The sequence below is a fragment of the Mytilus trossulus genome, chromosome 14 (assembly GCF_036588685.1).
Source record: "Mytilus trossulus isolate FHL-02 chromosome 14, PNRI_Mtr1.1.1.hap1, whole genome shotgun sequence".
In the NCBI taxonomy this organism is placed as follows: domain Eukaryota; kingdom Metazoa; phylum Mollusca; class Bivalvia; order Mytilida; family Mytilidae; genus Mytilus; species Mytilus trossulus.
In genome coordinates, this window is record NC_086386.1 from 79,352,605 (window position 1) to 79,360,557 (window position 7,953).

Below are 7,953 nucleotides of genomic sequence, written 5' to 3' on the forward strand. Positions count from 1 at the left end.
TTGAACATTGTGTATTGACCTTTAGATGTATTTGCGTAATCTGTATAGCTTGATAGTTGTCTCACAAAAATATTCCATTCCATATATTGTCCCACAGGTATACGTATTTTTTTACACTGTCACAAAGGGACTAAATCTCACCACTTACTTTTCTTTTTATTGCTAAAATTTTACTATTTCGCCCGGTATACTGCAACAATTTGCGTTTATATTGATTATATTTGAATAGCTTCATATCTTGATTATCATTTTAAAGAAAGTTGGCAAGGACATTAACTTAACGAGAAAAGGATTTCTTTTATAAATATCTGATTGCAGACATTTTTTTTAATTATTTGTAGCAGCATTCTAGCAGCTACTGCATATGTGTTATATCAATTTGATTATACAAAATTAAACGAAATTTCTTTACTCAAATGATTCTTCTGACATCATTGTTTTAAAGCTTAATTTAAAGTATTTTCTTTAAAATCATCTCTGAGCGCTTCTTATTCTATAGAATTTGAGACACAGATGACGAAGGATTATTTATATATGTCATCAAGCTTATAGTGGAGTTACAAAACAAGAAAAAACGTGCATTTTTACGAATTAAAGGTACCGGCACTTTTTTGTTTTCATCCAGTTTAAACATTATGCACTCTATTTTTATTTCCGCCCGATGGATACAACATGTGTGAATTTTCAAGTACATCTATATGTTATTTCTGGAAGATGTATACTTTCTGTAGTCTACTAATGTTTACATCTTTGCAAGCTAAAAGACGCCGTGCTTCAAAGAAGTTTTTTTCAAATACAGGTTTAAAACAAGTAAAAACACCTTCCTGTTTATTTATACTGTGAAACAAGAAAAAAAGTGTGCTTCACACAAGCATGATAAAACTTTAAACAGCCTGACATTTTTAGATGATCATATAGATGCAGTTCACATATTCTTATTTACGGACAGTTAAATCGTGGAGTTTCAGAATTATAACGTGAGAAATATTGTGAAAGTCATTTCTCATAGATGTATAGAATATATTAACGCATGGAAAGTGGGTATAACTTTGACTGTGCAGAATGTTTAAACCCACTGATAAACACTGATAAGCTAAGAGTAGGAATTGTTGTGCACTTTGTTTGATAAATGGAACTTACAGAAAATCTTTCTGATGCGTCAAAAGTGGGCTATTGATGTCAAAATTCCTACCGATACAAACACATAACTCAAAACAAAAAATACGGTAGTCTAACAATACTTCACTTGAAACATTTTTTTTTCTCAGTTACCTAGTAAATTATTTGCCGCTCGCAAGGTGACCGGTATATATTTTAAACAGAATCTAAATTATATTGAATTTATTTTTTTAAAACGGCTTAAAATTCAGAAATGTATTGCTATTGATGTACATGATATCCAGAACGTATCAAATAAAAGGCATGTCTTGTTTCGTCGTTGTTATGTCGTGTTCCCACCTAAATTCCCTAAAAAAATTGAATTTTTGTAATTAAAAAGTTACCAAAGTGACCAGAATATGTATTTTTTTTCTTCTTTCATATAAGAAGAAACTTCTTGCCCATTTTTTAATTCAGATTTATTTTCTGACGTTTTATAACTCCATGTGAAATGGTTGACATTAAACAAAGATCAACTACGAAACTTTGACCTCAAATTTGAAACAATATGCACACTTTTCCGATTTTATGACCAGGCAAACGTTTGAGTTTTTACATTTATCTACACGAACAATCATTGTTTAGTCTGCAGGTAGGGTGACCGATCAAAGTTTAAAATGTGTTGGCTGCGTCATTCCACTAGTTTCTCTTATTTTTGAGTGTAGGTTCACATTGCGATAGGACGTGTCGCGGTCTGTCCCAGATTCATGTATTTGGTTTTGATGTTATATTTGTTATTCTCGTGGGATTTTGTCTGATGCTTGGTCCGTGTCTGTGTGTGTTACATTTTAGTGTTGTGTCATTGTTTTCTCTTATATTTTATGCGTTTCCCTAAGTTTTAGTTTGTTGCCCCGATTTAGTTGTTTGTCCATGGATTTGTGAGTTTTGAACAGCGGTATACTAATGTTGCCTTTATTTACAGGTTTTAAGGCCTCATGTCTTTCTTCAAGGCATGTCAATGTTGTACTTTCCTGCGAATTCTTAATTTTCCTGTTTTCATGTGAAATGAATACACTCCCTCTATCAATATTAAAAATACTAACCCATTCTGACGAAATCAGACTTATATAAGCAAGATTCTCTATAAGAATCCTGCCTGACATCTTTCAAACAAGAATAATTTTCTTCTGCTGTTTTACATTTCCAATGAGCTCGCATCATTCTGTGGGATGCATGTGGACATGCGAAATCATATTGCGTTGTAGCAGGTGACACCCACGTGACGATACAGATCTACCAAAAAATCAATCATATCTGACTTTATACCATCTAGGCCATGCAATGATACTTTTCAAAACTGATTAACAAATTATGGCAATGGCTTAATTAACGCAACCTTATCAAAATCAGTCAAATCTGAACGTTTGGTTTTGAGGCAAAAAAATGATGATGTCTAGGTATCTTTCGAATAGTTCGTTGATGAACAATAGCAAATTTTTGTTCAAATATATTGAGTTGTTTGTGCATGTGGTATTGTGTATACAAAACAGTAGCTCTATTCTTTTGATATAAATGAATGATAGATACATGCACTTTATTGGTGTAAATAAAAGCAATGATCACTAAAAGAAAAAAAAAGTATCCTTCGCGTATAAAGAAGAGATCTGGTATACGTTGCATTTATCGAAAAACAATATGTCTTCCTATAAACACTTAATAGTAAAATATCAAGGTCTTCCTTATTTGAAATATTTTTCTATCGGCAAAAAGCTTAAATTGGAACTTCTTACCGCATGCATTAGTGCCATAAAAAAGGTCATCTTCTAAATGATAAGGCTTCTTTTTTTCTGTCTTTAAAATTGATCTACGGTCCTGAAATAAACGATTAAATCAATAGTCTTATACAAAATTACTGATAAGAATTAATCAGAACCGTATTGCTTGGTTTGTGGGAAACTTTTGATATTTTCTCCAGTATATCAAATTTATAAAAAATCAAAAACTATAATTTAAGCTTATTCAAAAGGTTTAAAAAACAGTATTGGCAAACACACACAAACCAATATGATATGTTTTTGTAAACAGTAACTCAAGTAGACGCGATTGCTCGACAATTTATTTTCTCACACGGTACTCATTACAATTAAAGAGCTACATACCAACTACAAAATATTTTATTAACCAGCAACAATGTCCACAGTAACATACTACAAATGTGAAAATAACGTTAAATTCACATACGCTAGGAATCTGTCGATACAAAGAGAAACAGACAAACTGACATCCACAAATTGTTTGTATATACCATTGTAGTGTTTTCGGGAGCAGTTACGTATATTAAGGAAGGAAACATAGCAAATTGTATTTTGTTTCATATGACCGATATTTTAGTTTACAGTGGTTTTGTACTTAATACTGAGGTCTGATCAACAAGAACTTTAGAATTATATGTATTTCACAGGTTTTGTCGATCTATTAGATTCGATGTTAATTCGTTTTGTGTTGAATGTAGAACTCTTATCGCGCGTCTGGCCTATTACATTATAATCCAAGTACATTTGATAACTAATTTAACCATGCATACATTGGTTTATTTTGTTTTACTTGAAAGGTATAACAATTGTTTTAATGTTTAAACTAGGTTCACTGTTGCCAAAAAAAAAATAACAGTAAGCAAGAGGTTAAGAAAATAAGAAATTGTATTGAACACAAGTAGTTAATGTTCCTGAAATTATTTGATTAAAAGTGAAATGAAAAACAAAAATAAACATTTAATGCAATTTAAGAATAGTTATCAAAGGTACCAGGATTATGATAAAATACGCCAGATGCGCGTTTCGTCTACATAAGACTCATCAGTAACAATCCGATTAAAATAATAAAAAAAGCTAAACAAGTAAAAAGTCGAAGAGCTTTGAGGACCCAAAATTCCAAAAAGTTGTGCCAAATACGGCTAAGGTAATTTATTGCTAGGATAAGAACATCCTTAGTTTTTCTAAAAATCAAAGTTTTGTGACAGAAAATTTATAAAAATAACGATATAATTGATATGCATGTCGACACCGAAGTTCTGACTACTGGATTGGTTATACCCGAGGGGACGAAACGTCCACCAGTAATGGCATCCATCCGGTGGTGTAAATAGTAATCAAGGCTGAAATGATTATAATTCAACCTATCTCTTTATTTCCAAATTTTAAAACAAATGTCTTTCTCGTGCATATTGAATGGGCTGCGGTATGTTTCACACTATGTACGTGACATGAACGAAAAGGCTTTATCATGGTTCAATGTGTATTTGTGTCTTACAATTGGTTATCAAAACTATCATTAGAGTTTCACCATGTTTCCAATACATGGCGTTAATCTATGATCCAAACTCATGCAATGATGACTTTAACGGCATCATAATTATCGCCAAGCATTTAATAACCTAACGTCAAAAACGACGTAAAAGTAAAGTTGTCCATGAGGATATGATTCAATTCCTTACTTTCTTCAATGAAGCAAGAGGGCCACACAAACGAAAAAAAAACGTGTCAATCTCACTACAAAAGTTAAAAAGTCTGAAAAGACCAGTTTTTGTCTTGATTTGCATGAACTTTTACTCGAATTTCTCAAAAAGTATGACTTGTGTCATATTTGTATGAAATTTACTCGACATATTCTTGAAATTCTGAATATGGTCTAAAAATTTCTTGACAAGTTCTTGACATTTGGATACTGTCTTGAAATTTCTCGACATATTCTCGACATTCTTATTCTTTCTCAGTATGTCTTGACATATTCTAAACATTTTGAAGTGTGTCTTAAATTAACTTGACAGTTCTGAGTTTTACAAATCATGACCAACATTCATAATATAACTTTGATCTTTATATCTTTTTACATAATCTACTGTTGTTTTAAGTTACACTTCTTACAACAAATATGAAAGTTGGGCATGTAGAATAATTTTGGGTAAAATTTGGGTATTTAAATAGTTTCACAAATGCAAATATGGCTATGAAATTTAATATATAAAATAATTTAAATGAGGGTGTGTTGATATAAAACAATTTAAATGTGGTTTTTTTTTAATTTTGATTCCCAAATCCTATTAATTAAATGATTTAAACCAATCATACCGTAGACAGATTTCACTCTACATTCATAATATCCAATGTTAATATGGTAAATAATTATTGTACAAAATGGATTATATAAATAGCAAATTATGATAATATAAAAATCATTTATTTAATAGAAGAAAAATTTGTGTTATGTTATATGTTGGAATATATTTTAAGTACTACACATGGACAGGATGTTCCCCATAAAATCAAGGTATTACACACCCCAGAATACACGCAACTGTCAAATAGAAATTACTGATTTACCTGTAAGCATTCATACAACTTATCAGTTGACCTGCCATAATGATTCCAAAGATTAAAAGAAAATTATTATCTACTCCAGTAATAATAATAAAAAAACTTTTCATAATGCGTCCCATCAATGATTTCTATTTAAAAAAAAAAAAAAAAGTTTGAATCAAGATGAGAAAAAATTCGTTGACCAACACGAAACCGCCCCCCCCCCCCCCCCTTTCCTCATTTTTGAGCCACACAAACACAAAGGATGTCATAAACCGTGCAGAATAAGTCAGTACACATTTTGGGCCAAATTTATACTGTTGAGATAGTGTCAAGATATATTTAATACTGTCAGGAATGTGTCAAGACATATTCAGACATTTTTGAGAATGTCAAGAATATGTCAAGACAGATCAAGACAAATTTAAGACAGTCAAGAATTGGTCGAGACTAATCCAGACTCTTATCAGATGATACAGGAAGTGTCGTGAAATTTTAAGACAATGTTAATACTGTCAAGACACTTGTCAAGAAAAATCAAGAACCTTTTTAGACAAACTAATACTATGTCAAGAAATTTTAAAAATAATGCGGACAAATTAAGAATGAGAAGTAAAAATTCATGCAAATTCAGACCAAAACTGGTCTTTTCAGACTTTTTGACTTTTGTAGTGTCTGTTCTTACGGCAAAGCGACTAAGGACACTTTTAATACAAATTTTGAAGATTTTTTAACATGTTTATGCAAACCTGTATTAAAGAACCAAGAAAAACGATAGGTGTAAATTTCGATACATTTTTTTTACGATGAAAATGTTAACCATTCGATATTTAGCATTAACTCTAAACCATTGAATGAAAAACAATATACCACTAGTAAATACTATTCATTTAATATGAACGGTTGAAAAACTTCCATAACGATTCAAACAGATTGCATTGATTATATTAAACGTCCATTTAAACTTTGCTGCGTCGACATGTATTCATATCTAAAAGTGTATACAATTGTGTGTACAACTCCCATGTATTCACATAAGTATTGTCATGTTACTATAATGTAATGTATTGATTTTCTGTATACGAACCTATCGATTCAAGTGACCAAAGAACATGTACATTTGTAACTGTGTTTAATTCTTAAAATAACTGTGTCTTTGTATGAGTTGATAGAAGATTATTTTATGAAGTTTGACGATGTGTCCGTTCTCGATACAGTTTTATTATGATGCCTTTGAAAATGAGCCTGGTCAATTACAGAAGATTTCTGACTTCTATACAATCAACGCAAATGCCAAATATTATAAAATAGAGGAACATCAACAACCAAAGTCATCTAATAAAGTCATCGCTAGTATACATAGCATGGTTGTTCAAAAGAAGGAGATTGGGTGTGAGTGACAGTGAGACAACTCGCAATCCAAGTCACACTGTGTAAAAAGTAAAATATGCATTTTTTTTTAAATCTAAGCCATGTTGTGTAGAAATTCAGCATAAATTTCCTATCTTGAACATTAAAACGAAACAAAATTAATGGAATAAAACCCTAACATCGAAAAGTCACTATTAATTACTTCAGGCTTTTATAATTTTTTTGGGGTTAAAACCATTTGTTTGGTTTTTTGCTGTCTCTGTAAATATCTTATTTCAAACGGGACATCACATGATGTTTCTACTGTGATGCTGTTAATAGTGTAAAACTGTTTCTTTGAATTTACTGAAATTGTCTCTTTCGGTAAAAAATAAATATTTGTCCTGGGATCTTGCAAACGCAGCTAAATATGTAACAATATGCATGCGCTAATTGTCCTACCCTCTATCGATATTTGTATTTTCATATTGCACAAGGTCGTGCTACTTCTCAGACTGTTAACGGCGTATTTACACTTATTCCTGTTTATGTAAAGTAATTGATATATATGTCTTTGAGGACATGATTTATTCTTAAACGTCGAACTAGGCTTTGATCCAACTTGAGTTAAAATGTCAAAAAAACACCTTCCAAGTGCACAAATCTGTATAAATAATGAATTAAAATAACTGATTGTTCTTACCTGAAATGTGATATACATGTTTTTAAAACTTATAAATAATATCAAATAACATTTAAGGTTTAAAGTTATTTAAATAGTTGAAAATGACGGACATGACAGACGGATACATATATTATAAATATTTAAAAACTAACGTTAAATTTTATTGAATTTCTTTGAAAAATTCTTAAAATACATCGGATAAGAAAATTGTTTTTGTTGTTGCCTTATAACTATCGGTAGTGTACCATACTATTGAAGCGTTACATAGAAAGTTGACGAAACATATACTTAATCATATTCATAACTTATAATCCTGGTACCTTTGATAATTATAGCGTTAATTCAATTAAAGATCTTTTAAAAACATTACCTTGATTTAATGTGTTGATATTAATATGCTGGAAGATTGGCAAGATATATATATATATATATAAAAACAATATCATTCGGAAATACACAATTTCA